This window comes from Caloenas nicobarica, chromosome 1 (assembly GCF_036013445.1).
Source record: "Caloenas nicobarica isolate bCalNic1 chromosome 1, bCalNic1.hap1, whole genome shotgun sequence".
In the NCBI taxonomy this organism is placed as follows: Eukaryota; Metazoa; Chordata; class Aves; order Columbiformes; family Columbidae; genus Caloenas; species Caloenas nicobarica.
In genome coordinates this window covers 116,252,864-116,267,199 of record NC_088245.1, presented here as the reverse complement: position 1 = coordinate 116,267,199, position 14,336 = coordinate 116,252,864, and positions in this window count along the sequence as shown.

Here is a 14,336-nt window from a genome sequence, read left to right as displayed (position 1 = left end):
GAATTTCAAGTGTGAAAGCAAAGCATCTGTACAAAGCTCTGTCTTTAGCCTGAAACAGCAATGAGCTCATGTCCTGATAAAAGGCTAAACACTGAGCAGAGCTAGCAAGATCAGAGGGTTTCCTCACAACACAGCCTCAGCCAGCTTCGACATTTTGCTTCATTTCACACTGTAATAAAAAAACATCCACTAAACAGGAATGGAACAACTTGCTTTAGTGGCAGCTCACCCTGTCACCAGCCGGCCAGGAAACTTGTGAGGCAGCCAGGGACCTGCCCTGCTGGCATGTTAGATAGGTCCCCAGCTCCCTGGGAGGGTAAAATCATGGAATCATAGAATGTCCTGAGTTGGAAGGAACCCACAAGGATCATCGAGTCCAACTCCTGTCCCTGCACAGAACAACCCCACAGGTCACACCATGTGTCTGAGGCCTTGTCCAGTCTCTTCTTGAACACTGTCAGGCTTGGGGCCGTGACACCTCCCTGGGGAGCCTGTTCCAGTGTCCACCACCCTCTGGGGGAAGAACCTTTTCCTCATGTCCAACCTAAACCTCCCCTGGCACATCTTCCTGCCATTCCCTCGGGTTCTGTCACTGGTCACCAGAGAGGAGCTCAGCGCCTGCCCCTCCTCCTCCCCTTGTGAGGCAGCTGTAGCCCCATGAGGTCTCCCCTCAGGCTCCACCAGGCTGAACAAACCCCGTGACTCTGGCTGCTCCTCATACAGCTTCTCCTCTAAATCCTTCACCAACTTCATGGCCCTCCTCCAGACCTTCTCCAGTAACTTTATACCCTTTTGATAGTGTGGTGCCCAGAACTGGTAAAGGTGAAGTCGAGCAGCATGGCCGCTCCTCAGGCAGCCAGCTGCAGATGCCAGGCACTCCTTTGCTTCATGCATGCGGAGATGACTTCAGTCACCACCCTCCCAAGCAAGCCAACCAGAAAAGAAAGCCACCAAAATTAGATTTACTGACAAGGCAAGGATGTTCCACACCAAGAGTTTCATCGTCAGAGCAGCGTTTGCCAGAGGAAAAGGGTTTTACTGGCGATGAGGTGGTGAGGAAGCACAGCAGCACATGATAAAAGCAGGACAGACAAGTGCATTGCATGAGAAGATATCCTCTTCCTATTTGTAGGTAGGTCAAAATATCCTTCCTGTAAAGGGTTTTTGTGCACCAAGTACGAGCCCTTTTCGTCACATGAGCAAGCCGGGACAGGTCTGGCATGAGTGGGATGGAGGTTTTTGGGGCCACACCTATCTCACAGAAACTTGTGCTGGAGCCAGCTGTGGCAAGTGCCAATAAAACCTGCAACCGGTGGCAGTTTTCATACTAAATGTGTCCAGGCTGATTTTCCTTTCAACACGATAGAGGATGAGGCTGCAAAATACATAAGCAGGTTGATTTTTTTACAGGAAATTTTAGAGCATAGGCCTGTCTTCTTGTGGTGGCTGAGACACTAGGCAATCCAACACAGGGAGAAACTCTCCAATAGATACGGTACAGCCCAGGGGACCAAGGAGCTGGGATGACCAAGCATCCCCTCCACACCAAAGAGCAGTGTTTGCAAGCAGGGGTGAGGGGGAAGGTACACACCCTGCCTTTAGTGTCTCCATCTCTTTTACTTGCTAATGACAGAAACTGGTGGCAGACTCATACCTCAGATACAATCTTGGGACTCTGCTTTTGGGTGGAAGTGGCTGTTGCAACAGAGCTGGGCAAAACACTATGGTTCTGTTGTTTATTCACTAGAAGCTGCAAGTTTCAGGTTGGCCACCAAAATGAGATCTGTTATTTACACAGATCTTTAGATAAATTAAACATCCATCATAGCACCATAAGCAGATAATTTTAAATAAAATCCAAACCTGAAAGTCCTCCAAAACCTGGATTATGAAAATATGCAAAAGCAACATCAGTATCCCCAGAGAGATACAATTGTGTAGTCAAAAGAAGAATTTGGCCACATTCTGTATTTTCACAGTCCCGTCAATATTTATTTGTTGTGACTTGCACTCTCATGACTCTAAGCACAGTGGAAACCGTTCATTGAACATGTCCAAAATCAATTGACCTTGACTCCAGTCCTGGGTGAGAATTAGGCAAACCACATATTTTTAACTTGCAGATTTCATCAGGATGAAATTATATGCAAAAGAATCCGAATGTAACTTGATAATATAAAAGTTTGCTTTCTGCTTTTTCTCAGAAACTTGATCAATACATTTCTCTCCAAAACAACAAAATTTTGCTCCTGAGCAAAGGCCAGGCATTGAAAATTCAACCCAGAGGAATCCTTTTTTCAGGAAATTGTAAGCACCAGAAAACAAGCCACTGTAAGACAAGTGCAAGTGTAGCCTTGGCTAGAGTTTTTCACAATCAACAAAGGGTTTAGTAAATGCTATGTGAGACTAATGACTTTGATTCTTATTCCAGAGATTTTAAGGTGAATCGCTATCCCATATAAATCCAGTTAATAGTAAACAATCTTGAGCTTTCTTATGGGTTATGTGCAGAACAAAACACCTTGTTTGGGATTCTTCTCCAAATTTCCCCTTTGCTATTTGTTCATCTTCTTCTACTTATGCATCAGCCAGAATGCAAGATCCCTTCATTGCACAGAGTAATGACTCAATAGCTGTTAATCCGATTTGATGCTTACTGTGCATGCATCCTTTGCTATGCTGAGAAAACGGCACTGAAGGCTTTGGAGTGGTCTATGGGCAAAAGTGCAGAATACATTCTGCAAAAGCCTTTCCTGAACCACATCTGACAGGACAGGTTAGCTTGTGAAAACCCTCACAGGCTTCTCTTGGTCAAAGGACTGCTGCTCCTACATTTCTACACTGTACCACTTTGCTGGGCAATAGTATTTTTCAAATACAGGCTAAGACAGAGGCAAAGACACAGGCTTAGTGTTTCAGGGGTGAGCTGAGAGCCCAACTCCTCTCTGGGCCCCGGGAGAAGCGGAGGAGCTGCCGGCTGGCGCAGCACGCTGCTGCTGACCCAGCCTGCCTGGATGCTGAACTGCTGCACCACAGAGAGAATTCTAATTTGTTCTAACAGGATGGGCGTACGCTGGGCCGCGTCCCCAGCCAGCGTAAATCACAGCAGCCCTCCTGAAATCAATGCAATTACACCAATTTTCATCGATTCATAGATTTTTCAAGTCAGAAGGGAGCATTGTGATTTACATGTTGGTTATAACTGTGATCTATGTTGTAAATGAGGATTTATACCAGCCGTGAGGATCTAGCCCTTCAATGCAATTCAGGCAGCCTAATCTTTCAGTCAGATAAATTCTGCAGAGCAGCTGCTTTGTTGCAGGGAATTTTTAGGTCTGCAGGGGAATAGCAGAGCCCTGCAGATCCATAGGGAGCGGGAAGGGTTATTTACACCTTCATGAGAGGCTGAGCGGGGCAAAAAAGAAACAACACAAAGTACTGCCTGGAGCAGAGGAGTGGGTCAGGGAACAACAGAGGTGGTTGGGCAAGGAGGGAATAGCAGCTAGATGGAAAGCACCAGCTCAGCATGACCTCCTCAGCATTCTCAGGCAGCCCTCAGGCCTCTCCCATCTCTCTCATCCGAGAGCACAGTGTTCCTGCCACGGACCACCTCTGCAGAAAGGCACCAGCACTCTTCTCAGCCTCTTCTGCCTTCATAGCTTGATAGTCAGCCTCTGGCCATGCTGCAAATGTATGCCCCACAGCCTCAATAGCGATGCATGTCTGATCGTCTAAGACACCTGCTGACTGCGGTCTCCCTGCCTTCTTGGTGCTCCTCAGCCCGCTTCACTGTGACCATGCCCTGTCCCATACTCACTGGAGAATCTGGCCTTGCCAGTATGTATCTCCCCCCGGGCTGGTGGCACTGGGGAAGAAGTCCCTACCATGTTCTGATTTTCTGGCTGTGCTGTTACAGACACCCCCAGCAGATAAATGAGGGCAGGCATAGGAAGCAAAGGCAGCTGCTTTTGAGGGACAATACCATGTTTTCCTTCCTCTTGCAGTACCAGCTCAGCAGGGAATCTGTAGGCTGTGTGGGATTTTGAGACCTCTTCCTGCTCCTTGCAATTCCTGGCTGTTTCCCAAGGGCCCTTCTGCCTCGCCCCCCTCAGCCCCACACCAACTGCAGGCACCCCAGCCTGCAGGAGAGTCCTGCTCCTGTACCTGCACTTGCAAGGAACTATGAATTCACAGACCTTCGAGTACCCTGTTTGATTGTCTCACATGATGATTTGGACCGATCATTTAGGGGGGTTACAGTTATTAATCAGTAGGTTCATTCAATTTTTCCCATTTTTCCCTATTTAACCCACTTGAAGGTTAAGTTAACAGTCACTGGAGGAGCACTGCACCAATATTTAAGCTAAAGTTTTCCAGTGCCTTCTCCTTTCACCATGAGAGCTAGGAAAACCTTCCTTTTGAATTGCCAGAGAATCCCTACATGCTGCTTTGTGAGACAACACAAATGTGGGGATAAGGACCTGGCATGTCAATGAGCTCTGCACAGCAGCCTGACAGCACCTAAGGACTGACGGTGATATCTCAAAGGACAAGCTTAGCATGGGAGGGAAAACGAAGAGGCCTTAAGGAACCTTTTAGGAGCTTTGTTCTTCCTCAAAGAAAGAAAAGAATTAAAAGTGATGGGTCCAATCCAATGCTCCAGGTAACTTGTGCAGGTTGGGTTTGGCTTTACTGAGAAAACACGTCTAAGCAATGAATTTAGAGCTAGTCAAATAAGCTGTGGTCATTTTGTTTCATCTCACAGAACAAAACAGGGCTGCCTTGAACAGAGCGGTCCACCTGCACTGCCAGGAAGATGTTTGTGTTGTAAAGTCTTTGTAGGGAGAAAGGGGTTCATTCAGTCTACATGCAGCCAACCAAAAGGCGTCAGAGGGACTGGCTGAGTCTCCTACTGTGCCAGTCCCTCTGCTTAATCTGAACTCACCCAACTCAAACCAACATAAATGAGACAGAAAGCTGCTGTAGGCTTGGAAGAGACTGGGGAATTAGTGAGGTCTTAGTGAGAGAACGAACATGTGTTTATTTCATGGGTCAGACTCTGAGCTGATGTGAATGAGCCTGGCTTTGGAGGCACTGATGGATGCTTGATGAGAACTGGCAATTTGTGCGGCCTCCTCAGAAGCACCGAGGCTGCATTTTTGGGGTGTTGCAACTGGATCTGGGATTTCGTGTGCTTTATTTCAATAGCTGTGGTTACTCAAGTAGGCACAGCCATATAAGTTAAGCATTCCTAGAAGATGAGATAAAGCAGCTCTTTAATTTTCTATATGGTAAATATAGAATGCAGTCTAAAATGTCTCAAGTCATGCAAAATACATTGAACTGCCTTTAAACTTTGCCCACAAATATAGCAGTTGGAGAACAAGGGCCAGTCTCTTCCAGTCCTAAACCAGTCCTTACTCCAGTCTGGAACATACAAAACAGCTCTGGAACTGCATGAAGAATATTAACAGAGTGCCTCTCTTTCCATGATTGATTCAATTCACAATACTTAAGGAAGAGTCTATAAACATATACATGCACACACACAGCGGCGGTCTACCAAATTATGCAAAGCATTTACTTCGTTTTTAGTTTTGCAATCAACCCTCAATTTGATTAGCATCACACTGACACTCACCTGTGAAATTTTTTTAAAACTGACTTTTGCTGTTATGAATGCACATTTCTGTCATCCTCCACTGATGCAGCAGCAACCTCCCAAGGCCCCAGTGGGGGTGGGAAAACATGAGGCAGTAGCTGGGAAACACAATGCTCCTCTTGCCTTTCTGGTTTAGATCTGCACTAAATCCCACTTGATTTCTCTGCCAGGTTGGCTTGGACACAAGGAGCAGAGTGGGGACAATTAGCGCTCACCCCCTCTGCACACACACATACACACATACCCTCTTGGGAAAAACGTCTCCGTCTCTGGAATTTCTTTTGTTCTTTCCCTAATTGCGGACTCATGCTGAACGATTTTGAAGCGAGGCACAAGAACGGCTATTCACAAGCAGTTATTTCCTAAAATCTGTTGATTTGTGATCGCTATTTAATTCCTCCCAATGTCGCTGTTAAGAATTATATTTTAAATGCCAACCCAAAGTACAGGTCAGTGGTACAGAGAATGCAAAGAAAAGCATTGCAGGCTTAGAAAATAGGCACATACACAGTGTGCTGGCCTTCTTCAGAAGAAGGAAAGAGTGTCAAAAGAGTAAGAGAGGTAACTGGAGGCTTTCTGGACACCTGCTCCTTCTGCGGTGTACATTTCCACAGGGATTGTGACTCGGTTTCATAGTGGAACTGAGAGTGGCATCACTGGGACATGAGAGGAAGGACTCCTAAAGAACGTACGAAAAGTAGCTGAAAGTAATCTGAATTGCTCTAGAAAGCATTAGGAAGACATATCCAGGGATTGGTTACTACTGCTCAATCACTCTAAGTCCTCAGAACCAAAATCTGAGCTCAGAAAAGGGACTGATCCAAAACACAACCACGTCCTTGGCCTCAGAAGGTGTTGAGGGCAAAATGAATTCTTCTCATTTCAAAGCAGAGGTGCCACAAATATCTCCATGTCTGTTCTGAGTGGGGAAGATCACCATTTCAAAAACAAACTAACTTTTCAAATCAGACAAAAAGACTAGATACAAATGTTTCTGCAAAACCGGAAGTTCTGTACTTCTGCAGCACTGAGGCAATATAGATATGGAACATATAGATAGAAATATGTAAATACAACAGCAAATGTTGCAATAGAAAAGTCCAGATCTAAACGAGGAAATCAGAAACAAATGTTTTCACTTGCACAAATGAAAAAATTTGACATTATCACAGGGAAATGAGAGAGTCAAAAGATAATTGTTTCTCATTTTCCCATTTTAAATCTTGACACACTTCCACAAAACGATTGCATTTTGACAAAATCACTTTCGTCAGGAGAAGACCACCTCCCTGATTCTTTTAAATTTTTTTCAATCTGCTCTACTAAAAAGCTTCCCATAACCATGCCACATGAGGCAAATCTTTGTCTTCTCCTGCAACTCTGCACTTCCCCAGGAATTGCTCCTTCCCTTGAATTTCTAGCCTGCTTCTGCAGCACCAACTCTTCCCTGCTCATCTGTTTCAAGCCAGAAGAGTCTCATACAATTGAAGTCATTAACCTACCCATGGATTATGATAGATCTCCTATTTTCTAATCTAAAAATTCAACTGTGGCAGTTAAAACTAAAGCAGGTGATAATTTTTTATTCCTGGATTCATGTCAGGTCTCTCACTGAAACACCCTCAGTTGCCCTGAATGCCTCCATGTTCTCGCGTCTTCTGCAGTTACAAGAGACGTGCCGTTCTCTGCTTCTTTCCTCCAGTGAGTAGCTATAAGGCTTCCTATAACATGTTTTCCACTCCTTGACTATCCACATTAATAAAGATGAAAAACTGAAGGAGATCAGCCGCAAATAAACAATGGAAGACACAGGGTGCATCACATCACAAGCAGACCTGGTACAGTTCAGTGTAAGCTCACAACAAGGACCACCTGAGAAGTTTTGGGCTTTGTAAAGTCTAGATTATAGACCCATACTAAGTGGTCAGGGACTATGAGAGGTATTTAGTGGGCAGCATTCTCCCATCAGGATGTTGGAAAGGAGTGCTATTCTCCTCATCTTCTGAAGGAGATACATTCCTAGGGCTCTAGCTGCTTCTGCTGAAGGATGATACTACAGTCTTTTTCATAAAGGGTGCACGTGCTCCAACCAAGCCCTCACTGAGTAAACACTTTCAGTCTACCTAATTCCTTCTTACAAATTTCAGAGAACATGACATTTTTCACTGCCCCTCCTCAACTGTTGTGTAGCGTTATTCTGTGCTTCCAAACACCTGACATGTCAACTCTGTGATGGATGAAAGGGTTCATACAGATTATGCAACCTCTTGGAGGCTCCAGAGGTGAAGCCTGTCTCTGAAATTTTAAAGCACAGTCTAATTTCCTGGAAATTCATGTAAAAATGAATGCATTCTGAAACGGAACCATGTTAAAAAGCAAGTGGAGCTTGACTTCTCTGGGTGACTCAAAACTGCATTTCTGTTTCTTCCACTGCACATTACAAAGTTCCTCCAGTTTGAAGCATTCAGGTTCTGCTGGCCTGCAGAAGCCCTTTACTCCCCTGACACCTGCCAGTCTGCAATACAAAGTGCCACGGGGCAGTTGTAGAATCATAGGATCATAGAATCCTTTTGATTGGAAAAGACGTTGATGATAATTGAATCCAACTGTTAACCTGACACTGTCAAGCCCACCTCTAAACCACGTCACTAAGAACCTCATCTATGTGTCTTTTAAACACCTCCAGGGATGGTGACTCCACCACTTCCCTGGGCAGCCTGTTCCACGGCTTTGCAACTCTTTCTGTGAAGAATTTTTTCCTAATATCCAATCTGAACCTCCCCTGGCACAACTTGAGGCCATTTCCTCTCATCCTATCACTTGCTACTCGAGTGAAGAGACCAACGTCCTCCATGCTACAACCTGTACATAACCTGGAAGAAAAATTCCAGCTTCAGTGGCAAGAGAGAGATAAAACCCCAAATTGGTCATGGAGGGAAGCCCAAGGGAAAGTGTTCAGGGACAGCTCAGCACCATAAGAACTTCTTGTGAAGAAGAAAAGTTTCCCTGTCTTCTCCATCCAACCATCTGGCTGTGCCATGAAGCACAAGACAGTGGGAGCACTAAGCAGGCACTACTGTAGTACAGCTTCACCTGCTGGTGCTGATGTGTCTTCTCTCAAAAGCCAGCTACTCCTTTTTGAAATTCTGCTTTTAGGACAAGTCTGGCCCTTAGAAAACCTCAAAGTTTCCCAGAATGGGTAAGGGCTAGAGGAAAAAGAGAGAAAAGGAAGAAAATAAATTAATAAAATAAATAGAAAATTAGAAAATAAATTAGCGAAATAAAGGGATGTAAGGATCACGGGATCAGACATATTAAGAGGGAACTGAATGGAGGGGACACAAAGCAGAGCATCCTCAATAGCGCCCATCATGCCATGATGGCATCTAAGCAGCTGGTGGATGCAACCCGCTGATGTTCTGCCCAGTGGTGTGAGAGGATGGCAGGACAGACAGAGCTCACACAGCTCCTGGGATTTACCATCAAACTTCCCACACTAGGGAGGTGACAAGGAGATCCCTTGACTTGTAGAGCTCATTAGGATCCCTGAAGGTATGTATTCAAGCTTTACCCTGAGGGCCTTTCACATTAAAGCTGAAGTGCATGAATCCAGAAGCTGGAACTTTAAGCAGCGCAGCACATATTGCAAAGTTTGCAATAAAAAATGTACCTGGCAATACTAGCAACCTTCCAGGTGCTAGTTAATCTCTGGGCTGCTTGGTGTAACAGGGTGAGAAGGGCCTACTGGGCAGAGAAGGCTTGCAAGCCGAAACAGGTCTGGACATCAGGTTTGCTTTAAAAGTAGTTTCACTGCTTTTTAATGATGGTTTTAGAATAACATCCATGTACAACAAAATCTAAAAATCTAAATTGAAAGAGCTCTGTGCCGCTCTTCTCATCTTCATCTTCTTTTTTTTCCAGGTGTATAATACGTGCAGTACCAAATTTTGCATCAATGTATATTGTGTGAAATTGCTTACTTGCATATACATTGTAAACAAGAGCAGGATTTGACTGGCAGATAGATTTGTAAAATCTATCATTTTTATGTAAACAGTTGTAAAATTATCTTTGTACAGAACATCGCGTTTGGCATAGTATCCTTTGTCTAGCTCAGAAAACCCCAACAACAAACAATGCAATGCACAGCATATACTTTTTAAAATTATTTCTGGCACGCTCTTTCATTTTGCATAGCATATAGCTTTGGGCTGTGTTACATGTTATATAGTAACAGTCAGCAACATTACATTGTTTTCAAATGAATAAATTTTTTATTACACAAACCTGTTAACATAGCTTTTTGGTGTGTGTGTGTCTGTGGATTTCTCTCAAGAAGAACCAAATTGATCAAATAAAGCCTGACAACAGTAAGTTCCTGCATTGAGATTCAAGTTTTTGTCAAGTTCTGGCATAGTTTTTTCCCTTTAAAAACTGTAGGATTGGCTTTCCTCCTGTTCATACCACGTTAATATTATTGCAAGTTACTTCATTGAAGACACTGTCAACAGATACCAGAAAACATAACATTGAAATCAAGTCCAAAGGCTGCGCCACTAAAATACTGACATAAACCACATGGCAGGAGTGAAAACATGCATGTGAAGGTGGCCAAAATTGGGAATATGCAGTGAGACTTGTAAAGTCATACCAGCCAGCCTTTAGATTTCCACCAGACAAAAAAGAAACCAACTGCTGCAGTGCTAGCATTTTTGCGGTGCTAACTCCGAATGAATGGCAAGCAGAAAAAGGGCACCGTGAGCAGCACATCTTAATGGTTCAAATACGCCCAGGGGTATACAAACAGCAGACTGCACTCCAGATGAATAAATTGAATCGATAAAGTTTGTCCAAATTTTGGTAACACCCCAAATATATGGTGTTCCCCATATTGCTGAAGGAGACCCCGCATTTCTTGGGGGCTGTTGGAAGGCAGCTGCCGCCACTGCCATTACAGACAACAACACAGTACCTGGCTGGTTTAGCAGATCTGGAGTGGCAGTGGAGCGAGTGTAGAGATTCCAGTTGAAGTGACCTGCATTAAATCACCCCATAGTCCTGGCAAAAGCTAGTGGACCTCCATGACATTTTTCACCAGGCCTTAGCAAAAGGTCTAGAGGTCCTGAACTCTGGAACGGCCTCCAGTTTTATGAGGACCACAGTTTGCATTTTTTCTGCTTGCACAGGACTCTTTTATAAACATCTTTCTTTTTCTTCTTTCAAATGAATTGTTTCCTGCTTTAAACACTACAAAAGAAATAAAAGAAAATACAGGAAAACATGCAAGGTTCTGCATAATGCGTATAAGAAATGTGTGTTTATCACTGCATGAATACCTAATTAGACCAGACATGTGGTTCAACATCAAAATAGCAAAACTGTGAGTTAAAGCACACAGCATTCCACAGTTAGTACTGCAAAGGTACAGACAAGAATGTGTAATGAAAACCCTGTGAAGTAAGAACCATTAAGCAGTCAAGTAAAAAAATCCTGCAGAGATGAAGGCATGCCTTAGCTGGGCAGCCACTCTAATCTCCTCATTGCAGTCCTTGTTCTCGACCTGTTCCCAGTCATGCATTTATTCCCTGTCCTTGTAGGGACGTCGGCCTCCATCCTGAAAAGACATCCGCCTGTCTTTTAATTGAGCGGAGCGTGTGGGTGTAAGGTGTACTCAAGGCAGACCTCTTGGGATAAATTCTGACCTGGTTTGTTTGCTCATACCCAGCATCACACTGATGTGGTTATAGTGATTCCAGCCCCAGCTGGTTTGTGCTGGTTAGCATGGAGCTCGGCAAGAGAAAACCCATGATTGCCAGAACTTGACCATACACCCAGGAGAACAGGTTGCTCTGCGCAGGGACTGTCTCTCTACGTTTTGTTTTGGACTGAATCTAGAGCAGCACACAGCAAAACGCTCACAAAACCTGTTGTTCTCACTAACTGTGAGACAGTATCTTACAATTCTTTTGATCTGTTCTTCCAAGCAATGAGAACAAGAGCCCCTGTTCAAGTCCAAATACCACATTAGCTTTAAAAGCATTACCTGAGAGAGCATGAGGGTAACAGAGAACTCACGGTACACAAGAGTGCCATTGTGTAAGAAGAGGTGTACAACCTTAGTACAGCACATACTTTGTATGACATGCTACCTACAGGAAGGCTTCAGCTACCAAAATAATTCAAAATTTTCTGTCTCCTGGAGGTACTGTTCCTAACGGTCCCTGTTCTGGCTCCATCTCTTTCTTAGCACTCCACCAACACATAAAATCTAGGGAGCAAGATTTCAGAAGTAGCCCTATCATCCCTGCCCTGTCCTTAGTCTTTTCCTCAGAAAACCTTCTTCGCTTCTTAGCTGCTCTGACTCTCAGGGGTCCATTTTTCGTCTCCTATACAGGAGACGAAGTATCTTCTTTCAATATAGTATCTTCTTTCAATATAGTTCCCTTCCTCCTTGCAAAGTCTTCTTCCACATCCTGCTTTCTACTGTTCCGTTCCGAACTCAGCTCATCTCTTCCCAAGCTTCTGGAGTTTCCCTCACTGCAGACACCACTGCAGTGTATTCCTCTCTCACACTGCCTGGGGATGTGATCCATCATTTTTGCGATTGCTCCTTTGCACCAAAGCCTCATCTAATACTTGGCCTTTCCACATGAAAAAGTGTGATTAGAAGAGATATGACTATCTAGCAAGCCCTAGAGGTAACAAAAAAGGAGATGGGTTAAGGCTATCCATCCACACATGTTTTTTTGGAGTGACCTGAGATGGTCTATCCTTGGTGAGAACAGCAGCTTGAAAGAGAACCTGCCCTGCATTTAAGAGGTGCTGCAGCCTGCTCCAGGCTTTTCAGCTGGTGAGGTGCATGCCAGGCATTCTCTAATGCATCCTCAGCAGTGACAGGGACACACACCTTTTCTCTGCCTTGTGACATTGGCCCTGCTTCTGTCTGAAACCACTCCTGAGCTGCACGCACCTGGACTGCCCCTTCACCGAAACTACTCAAACAAAGAACAAAAACGGGTGTGAGAAAGGCTGGTGGGAGCCAAGCATGCTGGCCCAGATCTCAGCTCTTAACGCTGATTCACTGGTGATTGCCCTGCATGCATGTCAGTAAGAGATTAGCTGCCTTATTCCACTACCCATTTTCATCCTTCTCAGAGAAGGGTATTTTCACATCCACCTCTTTTAAAGACCAAGATGGGCACACGCCAGATGTAGGTGCTCCCCACCCCCTCATGTTTAATTCTGCTTTCTGAACATTTTGAATGTTTCCACAGTGCAATTAGAGACAGTCCCACAGGGCAGAGGTGCAGGCTGCATTCCGAGATATTCCTCTGCTGTAGAAAATAAACAACAGCCTCTGAGAGTATTCCTCTGCCAAAATAATTTTAGCATTTCACTGTCACACAGCAGGTGATACAGGTGGGGAGGGAATACGCTGAGAGGTGCTGCTGCGCCAACCTCAGGAGGCTGGTTATTTTAAAACGCACCAGACAATTAATTCTTTTTCCTCTAAAAAACGTTGCAAAAATGTAGTTCGAGGTATTACACTTTCATAACAAAGTCTCTATTATAAATGAGCCTCTCCTTTTCAGACAGGGCTGTAATTAGATTGCCTGTGGTGATGATGAATGGACCAAGGTGAATTCATTTCTGGGGAAGCTCACAGCAACAACCCATGTCCGAGTGGCTGGGCTACCCGCGGCTGCCACCTCAGACACCCTGCTGCCGCGGCAGGGCAAGCCACGGCCTCACTCGGGGCAACAGGGCACCCGTGGCCAGAGGTGTTTGCCACTGGCGGGTCCCACAAACAGCCCCTAGCATGGACAAACCATGGCCATCCTTTTCCCCACCTCGCTCGCACCAGCTTCGCAGCAGCCCGGGGCTTGGCCACCATGGCCCTGACAGGACTCACGCTTCCCCCCGCCGGCAACATCGCAGCCCAGCTGAGCCTCAGAGCCCGTTTTTGTGCCGCGGGGCTTGTAGCTGCCCCTTGGTGCTGGCGAGGGGCCGAGGGTTGCAGTGTGGCAGGCACGCAGCTCTCTTTGCCTTTGTAACGAGCTCCAGGCTGGAGCGTCTCTGGGCAGCTTTATTGCTGTGATTAATGTTAGTATGATGAATCACCCCCACCTCGTCTTTCTTCGTCTTCCGCGCAGTAAATGCCGTTTCAGAGGCAAGGCAGTGGGAGAGCTCCGTGCCCCCTGATGACCAGGGAATGCTTTTTTTAAAGTCTGGCTTTAAATGCATTTGGTGTCAAGAAGGAGAAGCTTGCCGTTATGTCGAAGTGCTCGTGGCTGCGTTTCAAAGGCACTCTTTTGCAGGATGCGGCAGGTATCTGGAGAGATGCAGGTCACACTGGGCTCAGCCCTGGCCAGGAATGACCCTGTGTTTACAAATGTTTGTTGTTCATAAAGGCTATCAGCATTTGGCCTGCAGAGACTAACAGCTTAAGCTTTGCACTATTTCAGGAGTTTCTGCTTTCTCTAAATCATGACTTTTTTTTTTTCTCTCTCTTAACTTTACTGTTGGTCTTTGTGCAACAGACCATGCCTGGAAATGAAGAGCTCCATCCAGAAGTTAAAGCTGCTATAAAAAGAAGAAACTGTCCTCAGGACAGATCCATTTCGGAAGATGGTGAGGGTGATGCGAAATGAAAGTTGCGCTGGAATCATTAGCT